Source organism: Rousettus aegyptiacus, unplaced genomic scaffold (assembly GCF_014176215.1).
Source record: "Rousettus aegyptiacus isolate mRouAeg1 unplaced genomic scaffold, mRouAeg1.p scaffold_m13_p_1, whole genome shotgun sequence".
Lineage (NCBI taxonomy): Eukaryota > Metazoa > Chordata > Mammalia > Chiroptera > Pteropodidae > Rousettus > Rousettus aegyptiacus.
Genome location: NW_023416284.1, coordinates 124,704,795 through 124,716,721, shown reverse-complemented (window position 1 = coordinate 124,716,721; position 11,927 = coordinate 124,704,795). Strand labels below are relative to the sequence as shown.

Sequence of the window (11,927 nt, the reverse complement as noted above, 5' to 3'; positions counted from 1 at the left end):
AAAGAAGAATGTTTACTGAAGAGAGCTGTGGTTCAGGGTCCATTCGCTTTGATTCTTCTGAGTGTCCATGGTTAAAACTGTTAGAGAGGTTTTGTAATAATAAAAGACCTACTTCTAAGGCCTACTTATCTTTGCAGTATTGAGTAATTTTTACTACTACTCAATTGATTGTTATATTATTTTGTTACCATTGGGGCCTATCAGAGTTTGGTTTTGTAGCTGGTTAGGCCAGCAGCTTTTAATGGCCTTCATGCTCTAGGATTTGGGGTAATTTATAACCCTAAAAGAGAGGTATTTCTGGGAGGTACTTAAGGAAGGTCTTCAAGGGAAGTTTCTGTGATTACAGAGCTGGGCCCCTATTTCTTTGTTTCCCTGTTGCTCATGTCTGACTAGTTACCTAACAATTTTAAAACCATAAAAGTAGATTCCTTTCTATTAATTTTACTAACCATTTAAAATGCTTCTCGTTTAAATTTATTCTCATTTGTTTTGAGGTTCTTTTTGTTTTTTGGTTTTTGGTACTCATTTTTAAGTATAACTTTTGGCATTTTAGTACTAAAATGTTGGTTGTTACATTTTTAAATGTAATGTTCTTCAGAAAACTAAAGGTGACATCCATCAGACCCAGTACTTATTACTACTCGGTGTGCCTCCCAACTTATAAATGTTTACTGACCTTTTCAGTCAGTTTTTTTACTACTCGGTGTGAGATAGCAGTGCCTTTGTCTGAGCAACTGGTTTGTTTTCATCCTATAAACATTGACTCAATAATTCATCATATTGTCTTCCCTACCTTGATTTCCTAAAGGCTCATTGCTAAATCTATGGCCCACTTCTAGTACACGTAAAGGAAGTCTCAGTCACACAGACTGTGAACTAACCTCACCCCATTTATTATTATGTTATTTTTTCATGTTTATTTTCTCTTTTGCTCAATTTGCTTACTAGGTTGTATCATGTATTCTTTCAGAATGATTTAAATAATTTTGAGAACCAAGAAGAATATAAACAAATAAATTAGACTCAAACATTACAAGAGTTCCCACTGAAACAAAGTTTTGCCTCATTATGCTTACCTCCTCCTGGTTGACAAACATCATTCTTAAAAATAAAAATGTCCCTTAATGAATGAGTACTAACCACTCACCAAGGAAGGCATCCACATTGTTTGTTCATAAACATAAACTTGAAATCACCATTAGCTCCCATTAGTAGCCCATGTTCACAAAGTGTGTCACCAAAAGCTAATCAGAAATCTTTCTTTTTTTCCATCTGCTACTTGTTGACTAGTCAACACTGAGAAGTATTCCTAGGAAAGCCCTAGAGCTACAGACTTCTCCTTCCTTTCTTTTACTTGCAGCCATCAGCAATTAGGAAGGTACAAAACAAAAGTAAACAAACAAAATCCCACCATAGAAGCCTCCTTTGGAGCAGCGGTTACTGTTTCCCTCCTCTTGGCTGCTTAGTGGTACTTGGCATTATTTGCCTCTTAGTTTCTTTATATTTGCACAGAAAAAAAATGGCTTGGTCTCAATCCTATTTGTTTGGCTTTCTGTTCCTGATAAAGCAATATATTTTAAAAGGGTCTGTGCTCTTAGCTTAATATTATTCATTTAAGAGCATTTCAACCTAGATACAAAGCCTGAATATAGGGAGGTATGTGCACTGATGATTTCACAAGTACAAATTAGTGCGTCCTTCGGATCAGCAGTTCCCCCACCAATATATGACTGCGGGACTGTGACTTTCACCCGGGCTGCTAAGGAACAAGTGTCTGCAGTGACGCAGGAGGCAGAGCAGGAAGCGCCAGCTAAGTGTATTTGGTGACTCATATCCATTTGCTCTCCAGCTCACTTGCAGTTTGCTCATTAGCATCAGTGCTGGGGGCTAATGGATACTCAGTAGGAAGTAATTTTTCTTTGTGAATGTCTGGTGGAACATGGAAATGAAAACCCAGTGAGGGCTCTCTTCCTGACAAAGCTTTCCAAGGCCGACAGATTGTGTTTTAAAAGGTCTGGTTACAAGGTTCAGTAGTGAATTTGGTGTTCTTAGGACTGATTATCTTTTCCTAAGACAGGCTTTCAATCACAAAAACATAGCACAAAAAATAAGCAAAGCAAAGTCAGAGGTTCTATTTATTTCTATTGTCTGTTTGTTTCTTTTAAATTATTAGAGGGAAATTTTTAACTATTACGCATTAATTATGTTTCCAAGCACCCAGTGGTGTGTTCATCAATGTTTGACAACTGCCTCTGGGGTAAAAGAAAAGGCTTTGATTTCCACTGTTTCCTGATTTCCGTGATGTAAATACTCTCGCCATGGCTAATTTAAAGCTAAAACATGAGTCACCGAATGCAGAAGGAGGAAAAATTGCAAACATTTAGTGTTCTTGTGAGCTGGTAAGCATGAGCTCCAACACCACTGGCCCTTTAAACACAATTGGGGGTTCATTTTCACGCAGAATGAAAACTCATCATCCTTTTTCACATAGGTATCCCCAAAAATCAAAGTATGGTTCTATTTGGCTAAAGGATACACATACACACACACACACACACACACACACACACATATATTACAAATATATGCATAATTTTTTCAAATCTCTATTTTTTTATTCTCATTCTTGACTCATTCAGCTCTCTTGGGTCCCTCTAGTTGTCCTAAGAATAATGTGTAATAGGTTATAGACATGGCCAATTCACCGAAAATAAAAACTGGGTGTCCTCTGACATTAGGAAGGTTTCCTAAAATTATTTTTTGCACATTAAGACTCTAGCACCATGACACTAATGACACAGTAGCTTACTGCCTGCCATTACAAGCTTTTTTAGATTTTCACTTACGTATCCAAATGTTTAATGTTTTTGGTGGGGATTATTTGTATGGAAGATACATGAGGAGATGGTATAATTATGAGAATAAAGGAAGAAATTCTATATCTTTATCTACCTTTGGAAAGTGAAATGAAAAGATTGCTACTTAGATGAATAAAATCTGACACCTGATCAATTTAATGTCACGGTTGCGGATCTATTGTATAAAAATAAGATGGGTTACAGGTGAAATACTACCAAAATATTCTACGTTAAAATGCCAGACAACTAAGAAAGATAGGTTGTGAATCAGTCTGCAGCATGTTCCTCAAGGCCCAGAACACTAACTATATGGAGTAGCTTAAAGCGTGGGCCCTGGAACCAGACTGCTAGGTTTGAAGGATGGCTCCCCCACTGGCTAGCTGCATGACCTCAGGCAAGTTGCTCATCCTCTCTGTGGCAGTTTCCTCCACTGATGAGTGGTAATAATAAGAATACCTAACTCGCTGCATTTATAAGGATTAAATCTGTCAATATTTAAATTGCCTATGAAGACATTTTATAAGTAACAATAAGGGTTTGCTAAATAAACATAAGGGGGAATTTTCAAAGACTAAGAAAAACAAGTGGATTAGAGATCTAATCTAAACCTTTAAAGTAAATTGATTTAAAGAAGTAAGTGCAATTTAGTCTAATGAATTACATGACCACTCAATATTCCTCCTGCTCCCCTGACCATGCAAATTAATGTTAATGCAGCACACTGTATTCAAAGAAAAATATTTGACAGTCTAGGGGAAAGAAGCTATTTCTTTCTATTTCAATCAACTTTAAGAAATTTCTCAAATGTGAACATTCAGGTAGTCTAAATGGTACCATTCTGATGATCACAAAGACATTATAAACTGTAAAACATCCCCACCTCCACAGTGCTTAATGACAGTGAGCAGCAACAGAGGTGGAAGGAGCACATGGAATAAGGGTCTAATCATATCTGAAATGTCACTGTAAGTATTTCCTGTCAAATATCGGAGTCCTTGAGTGGAATTTAAGTCAAGCATTCTACTCTGTAATACCTAGGTGATGATAATGAAGTGTTTCAGTGTTGGTATTGTACACTGGTGCACTAAAAGAAGAAACATGCCTAAGTCTTCCATTGTGTTTGAACTTTCTAATCCTCACCTGCCCTCTTTTGGTTTCTCTTAATTTCCTCATATTGCTGATATTCTAAATTTCAAATCTTCTTTTTTTCTAGCCAAAAGATGGACCTTGTTTTTACCAAATTTCACAGCAGCCTGTAAACTACAATTGCTGATATTATTTTTTAAAAATATGTATTTGCTAATGTTGCAGTCAGAATATTTTTTCCCAGATAACACATTTTAGGAGGATACTTATAGAAATATATTCTCATAATGATTCTCACCATGAGCATTTCAGGCATGTGGCAGACTAACAAAAAGAATAGTAGGAATCGTTTTGGGCAAGGAAGCATTTCCAAAGAAAATATGTTTTCCAATTTCCTCTTGAACTACACTATATAAGTAGTCACTTTCTCTAACTGATAGGATTTTCTCCTGTATTAAGACTCCCCAAAGTATTAAACATTTCCCAAAGTTAATCTGGCTTTACCGTTTACTTTTTTTACTATTTTATTTAGATTTTTTATGTTTTTAAGCATTAAAGACATATATTTTCAATTTACTCACATTTTCTTATTTTTTAAATCTCTAGTAGGCAAAATAAAAATGAGATAGCTGACTCAAGCTATATTGGATAACAAAACGGAACTTATGCAAAATGGAGGAAATAGACACCTCTTACATTCTTTAGATAGATTTTACGTATTTTAAATGTAACAATGTCATACAAGCATCATTTTCATGACCATCACAAATAGTCGCTTCAGCATGAAATAATAATAACCACAAAATAGGGAAGTCATTATTCAAACACTCAAGATGTATCCTGTATCACACATGTGTCATTTCATATGATCTCCAACCAACCAGAGGAAGTTATTTAAGTTTTCCTTCTTGCAGACGTTGATGTTGCCTACTCATCATCTATTCCCACCTTTTTCCTTACTAGCGGAACCCAAATTTTATTCAAGTTGTCAACACATTCAAAAATATAATATTCTAGATCAATGGTCCCCAATCTTTTTGGCACCAGGATACGGTACTCCTAAGAGAACCTGAGGTGAAGCTTGATGATCTGAGGTGGAGCTGAGGCGGTGATGCTAGCACTGGGGAACAGCTGCAAATACACATGGAGCTTCACTCATTTGCCCACAGCTCACCTCCTGCTGTGTGTCCTGGTTCCTAACAGGGGTTGGGGACTCCTGTCCTAGATTCCCTTGTAGCTCTGGCCAATGAGGCCAAAGTAGAAGTCACTTTTGGTGAGACTAGTTTTTCTCATGAAAATTCATGTCCCTTTTGAACACCACCCTTCCTTTCTTGCTGAGACTATGGATACTGTGCTTAGTGGTGCACTCGTAAAGATGAAAACCATACACTAAGGATGATGGAGCAGATAATGAGAAGTAGCTCAGGATAATAACATGATGAAGCATGATGAAGCAGACACACGAGTTCTGAAATGTTTATTTTCTTACTTCCCAATAAATGAGAAAAGTCAACCTCTTGTTTGTTCAAGTCATTGCCTTCAGAGTTCTGTTACATGTAGCCAAACACAATCACTTCTTTACCCCTTTTAATATATAAGAAAATACAAGCTTCAGGAATTCTGGTCTAAGATGGTGACCTAGGAGGTTCCTGAAATCACCTCCTTCCACAGGCACATGGAATCCACAGCTAGCCACGAAACGACTCCCCTTAAAAGAAATCCAGAAACTAGCTAAGTAACTCCTATACATTGGGTGAACAAGAAAAACCTCACATCAAACTGGGTGGGAAAGGCTGAGACACACTGTTGCCATAAAGCCCACCCCTGGCACAGCAACATACAACTCGGAGGGACTCACAATCTCCAGCTGCTTCTTGAGGAGTGAAGGGTTTGGCACCAACATCTAGTACCCTGACTTTTAAGACTTCCATCTGAGGGATGATTCCCCAAATACCTAGCTCTGAATGGCAACGAGGCTTGCATCCATGAGACCCATGAGACTATAGTAAACAAAGAAACAGTTCTTAACAGGCTATCCCCTCAGGGCTCAGCGCAGAGAAAACAGACAGAAATGTCCATCTCCTAGTTTTTCCCTGGAAGGGGTTTAACTATATTCTTTAAAAGCTGCTGTCTGAGGGTCCAGCTTCCAATTAGCCTATTTCCAGTTAGGCAAATTGAGACCTTCCCCTTGGGGCACTGTCAGGTCTTGGCATACCCTCAACAACTGGGACCCACTAAGAACAAAGAAGGCATGGACAATCGCAAAGGTTGGAGAGACGCCAAAGAACTAGAGTCAGGGTGAAGGACAAGTTTTATCTTCTACAGAGGTTACTCTTTCCAGACTGGGAGAGGCTTCTGTTTTATTGAATGCACAGAAATCAGCACATAGAGTCAAAAAAAAAAAAGAAAGAAAAAATGAAGAAACAAAGGGATATGTTCCAAACAAAAGAATAAGACAAGACCCCGAAAACAGGCCTTAATCAAATGAAGGTAAGTGGTTTACCTAACAAGGAGTTCAAAGTAATCATCATAAAGATGTTCACTGAGGTCAGTGCAGCAATAAAATGAGAATTTCAACAAAGAAATAAAAAATATAAGAATGTACCAAAAAGAAAACACAGAGGTGAAAAATACAATAACTGCACTGAATAATTCAATAGAGGGACTCAACATCACACCAGAAGAAATGGAAGAAAGGATCAGCGAACTCAAAGACAGGGCAGTGGAATTTATTCAGAGGAACAAAATGAAAAACAAATGAAAAGGAAAATACAAGTCTGAAAACAGTAAGCTGCAAAGCAAAAGTCACAGAGCTCCAAGATTTGCACCTAGCTTTCTTTGATGCATGGCCCAGGCCCTTTCCACTCTTCTACACTCATTTTATAGACATATAGATATTTCATGTTAGCTCTGGAAAATACCTTAGAGAGTATATACCCTAAATTCTCATTTTAATTATGAGGAACTTGAGGCCCAGAACAGTTAGATAATCTGTCCTCCTAAAGTGTGATAAAGAATGAAATAGAACAATCCAATGCTCTCACCACTGAATAAACTCAGAAATCATTGGGATAAAGCAGATGGAAAATTAACTTGAAGCCAAAATTGAGTGTATTTGATTCAGGAAAAAGACAGTGAGATTAAGAATCCTGAAGAACACAAGGAAAAAAATGTTCATTACAACAGATCGTGTTGGCAGTGGTGAGGTGTGGTGTTACAAGAAGCAGAGATCTGGTATCACAGAGAAGGATCTGAGGATTTCCAGGAAGCAGAAAATCTATAACTGAGGAGCACAGCCTCTGAATGACCCTAGGGATGGATCTTGCCAGAAAGGCCCTGTAATAAATTTCACTTGTATATTCTTACACCAGGCAAAGCCAAACAAAAATTAGCTTCTAAAATGAAAAAAGTCAGCATTCGTGACATACCTTTTAAACATGTCTGTAGTCCAAGGCCCCTTTCTTGCTTCACGAGCATATCCTCTGGGGGAAAAAAAGCAGGTTGTTAGGTAACACGCATAATAATATACGCACATATGCATGCACACATGTACATAGAGGTAGACATAGGAAAAAAAAACTGAAAAGCAATATATCGAAATGTCAATAGTGGTTATATATGGAAAGCGGGAACATAACCGATTATTTGTCTCATTGCTTTTCTGTATTTTCTAAATTTCTATACTGAGTATATACTACATTTATAATAGAAAACTAAATGAAATCATTTTAAAATCCTTTTGATGACTATATGAATCATCCCTCAGATGGAAGTCTTTGATGACAGTTACAACACAAATAGACAAATAGAACCTGAGACTTAAAAATATTTTTTCACATTGAATATCAATTAAATTGTTACAATAAATCAATACATAAGGTGTTCTAATAAAATCATCAAACAGTTATATCATTTTGTTCACCACCATTTTTGATGGTATGAGAAGTTAAAAATGTATCAAATGTAGTAAAAGATGCTTTCCTTAAAAATAAGATTATCATCATTTTGTTTAATTTTTCAAGGTTGTGAGCTAATTACAACTGACCCTATGTTATATTTGAACTTATAATTACCACATCAAAATTTAATAAATCACCTATTCTCACTTAAAAGCTGGATACCTCATCAATTTAATTATTAAGCATTAAAATTATTTATTGGTAGTTGTTTGATTAGAAAAATGTTTGAACTTAAAATCTCTAACCTAATGTTGGGGAAGAAGTGATCGTGGCATATCCTAAAAAGAATTTTATATCAAAATATTGAAAGAAACCTTTTATATAAATGGTTTTGAATGTTGATTTTAAAAAATATTTTTATTGAGTAAATAAATAACTAGAAAAATTCCAGTGCAAATATTATTTAAATGTTAATTCACATTCAATTCATAAATTCACAAATTTGGAAATACTTTATTTTCAACAAAGTGGCATAAAATACAAAGAAAAGTTAATAACTTAAACTTTTTAAAACTCTAAATATTAATGCAAGTAAAAATATGTTATAGTAAACATCTATCATTTGGGGTTGCCCAGATGCCGTTTTATTTGAATCTTGAACTGACTAAAGAAGCTAAAGGGTAAGATATTCCCTTTCCTAACTCTGAGGCCTGACAAGTCAGACACTCAAACTTGGGACTTTATCCTGGTGCTAGTTATTTGCAGCCTTGACACAATTTGCATTATTTGTAGTACCTGGCACTAAATTGAAAATATTGTACCATGATGGTTAGTCTTCCTTGGGAGCAGAGTCCAGCGGCAGCTGCAACAAATGGCTAATAGTAATGGCACCTGTATTGGCATCACAAATGGGCTACTCCTATGGCCGCATCCTTGATTGTTTTTATGTCTGTTGGTTCTTGCCCATTTTCCAAGTCTAGTTCTTTAGGATTCCATCAATTTTATGAACTTCTCAAAAACTACTATTCTCCTTCTAAGAAAATGCTCATGTATTATAACTGGCCTAGTCAAGACTGAACACTTATCATGAGATACATACGACCATATAACCCAAATTGTAATAGGTTAGGCAAAAGCCTTCAGATGGAATAGAAGAAATTTTAAGTGGAAAAAAAAAAAAATATGTTGATTGTGGCAACCAAAGCAGGGAACTGTGGTAAATGTTTGTCATTCTGAAAGTCCAACAAGCAACACCCTTTCCATCTGGTGTGAATTCTAAAACAAATGGGAATCGAGGCTTCGGCCACCAACATGAAAACCAAAGTGGCTTCTTCCAGATCCAGATAGGTCTAGCCAATCAGGTACTTCTAGAGAGGATTGAAATATGGAGGTTATGACCTAAAGTCTCAGAAAAAGTTTTAGATTATTCATTATGAGGTTGGCACACTTGAAAGTATATCCACGGGGCAGTAAGTACCCAGGAATAGGTAGAGTTGAGTCATAGCTACTCTTCAGAATTGAGTCATAGCTACATTGAAGCTACTCTTCAATGTAACAGCACAAGTAGTGATGTCCTAAGCATTGCTGTAGAATGGTCTTGAGTGCTATTGGCCTCCCCTGGTGCTTGCCATTTTTTTTGAGCTTGGTGCTCCAGTGCCCATTGCTTTCATGAGCTATCCAATTTACTTCCAACAAAATTCCATTTTAATCTTATTTAGAGAGCTGTTTTGGCTGCTTGCAACCAAATACACTGATTGTTGAAGAGCCAAAGACCCAAAACTCCAAAACCTAGTGTATATATTTTCATAAACATTAACTTTGTGGGAGTTAGAGACAACATAAAATATTGGGAAGTTATCGTTTTGCAGTCAGATGGTTCAAGGTTAGAATCTCTTCTCTTACCCTTTTCTTTTTAAAGGCATGACCTTTTGTCACTTTATTGTTAATCAATGAATGTTATCCAAAATGAGAGATGTAACTGTAACTTAATTGTACAACACAAACTATGCTAATGGTAAAAGCCTGTTCAAATTTACCAAATACTCATTAATATATTTTTACATTGCTATATGAACATGTGCTCTCAACAGCTAATAAAAGTTATAATTGTTTTAATCACTATGAAAACCCATATTTCAAAGAGCTGTTCCTGTTTAGAAATTCACCTTAAGTGAGTTTCTTAATTTTGTCATACCTCATTTCCCTAATCTTTAAATGACAATAATACAACTTACTTTGTCTTAGATAAGAAACTACATGTCACATAGATAATGTGAGGCCCTGAATGTAACATGCTTCCTTACATTTCTCCCCTATCCACACTGAACCTTTATTTTTAACTTTCATTAGGTACTTATTTCTTTTTGTCAGATCGCTTACTCATTAGTGAGTTTTCCTTTAATTCTATTTCTTCTACCTGGGATGCTCTTCCCTCTCTGGAAAATTACTATAATTCTCTGGTTAACTTTTATTCATTCTCTACTTCTCAAATCAAAATTTACTTCTTATTAAGACTTCCCGATTTTCCTAGACCATGTCAAATCTACATATTTCTGTATGACCTTACGGCACTAAATTCTTCTAATGCATAGTGCTTAATTATTTTTTCATTTAACAAGTAACTAATATATGCCAAACAATGTTCTGGAGGTATAGTGGTCAAAAAAATAATTAAGATCTCGGCTTCCCCATATCACCCATTCTAGAGGGTGATTGGCCATAAATAAGTAAAGATATTTCATCCAGGAATAAATTATATAAAAAAATTTTAATGAAATGAGATTTAGAGTGAACAGATCTTTAGTTGGAATAGTCAGCAAATGCTTATCTTAGACAGGAAATTTGAGCTGAGACATGAATAATAGAGAAAGATAAGGGAAATTCTAAGGGAATAACATTTCGGAAAAGGGAGATAAAAAAATACAAAGACCCTGAGGCAGATATGAGCCTGGCAAGTTCAAGGATATCAAAGAAATCCAGTGTGACTGAGGCAGTGAACAAGGAGAATAGTTGAGATAAAGTCAGATAAAGAGAATGTAAGCACCACTCTCCAACAGAAATATAATGTGAGCCAAAACTTTCAGCCAGACTTATAACATTAAATGTCCTCATAGTCATAATTTTAAAAAGTAAAAAGAAGCAGGTAAAATTAATACTAACACTATATTTTTACTATAATTCCTAGATTATATCCTTTCAGTATGTAATCGCTATTTGCAAAATTAATCATAACATATTTTACATTATTTCCTAAGATTTTAAATTTGTTGTTGATCTTATACATACAACACATCTCATTTTGGACTAGCCTTGTTCAAGTGCTTGATAGACACATGTGGCTAGTAGCTACCACACTGGACAGCACAGTAATAGATTGGATTGGCCTTCCAAGTCATTTTAAGGTTTGGAATTAGTGTAAATAGGGTTAGAACGCATTGGATAGTTTTCAATGAGAGGATAAGATGTGATTTATCTGCTGGTAATTTACAGATTATTTTTTCTAACATTCAAGCATAAAACATATACTAAGAAATATTTTGAAATGGTATATGAACCTAACCTTTTGTCCAAAAATAGAATCAATGACATACTCCACTTACTGGGAAGAATAGAATATATATAGAGAGAGAGAAACCAACCAATTCTCACAATTCCCACTATTGCCATCCTGGTCCAATCCACCATCACATTTTTCTGGATCGAAGACATTTCTCCCTGATCCTCTCTTGCCTCTCTGCAGCCTCCTCTCAACCTAGAACCCAGAATAATCTTACTAAAACCTAGAGCAGATCACAAAAACCCTCGATGGCTCCCCATCTTCCTCTGTACACGTCTTACTTAGGCCATACGTGCCTTGGCCTCCTGTTACATCTGTGACTTCATCTCATACTAGTTGTTGCTTTGCTCACTCTTCCTTGACCTCTCTGGCTTCTTCGATAGTCTGAGAATACACCAAGGATCTTCCTGCCAGAGAACTTTAACCTTATTCTTCTCTCTCCCATAGAAACAGGGCTTTTGGCCTCTTGTCCTATTCTTTTCTCAAATGTCACATTTTCAGCAGAGCCTTACCAACTACTTTATTTAA

The 11,927-nt window shown here is 36.0% G+C and overlaps 1 long non-coding RNA gene across 2 annotated transcripts in view; it reads right to left on the bottom strand.

Moving 5' to 3' along the window:
* Positions 1 to 342: 342 nt before the first annotated feature.
* The window catches only part of LOC107513204, an 83,632-nt gene continuing 72,047 nt past the window's right edge, over positions 343 to 11,927 (bottom strand). For both annotated transcript variants that reach the window (XR_004950554.1, XR_001597492.2), the window contains one exon: positions 343 to 7,426. This is a non-coding gene — a long non-coding RNA (uncharacterized LOC107513204). The remainder of the gene's footprint in view (positions 7,427 to 11,927) is intronic.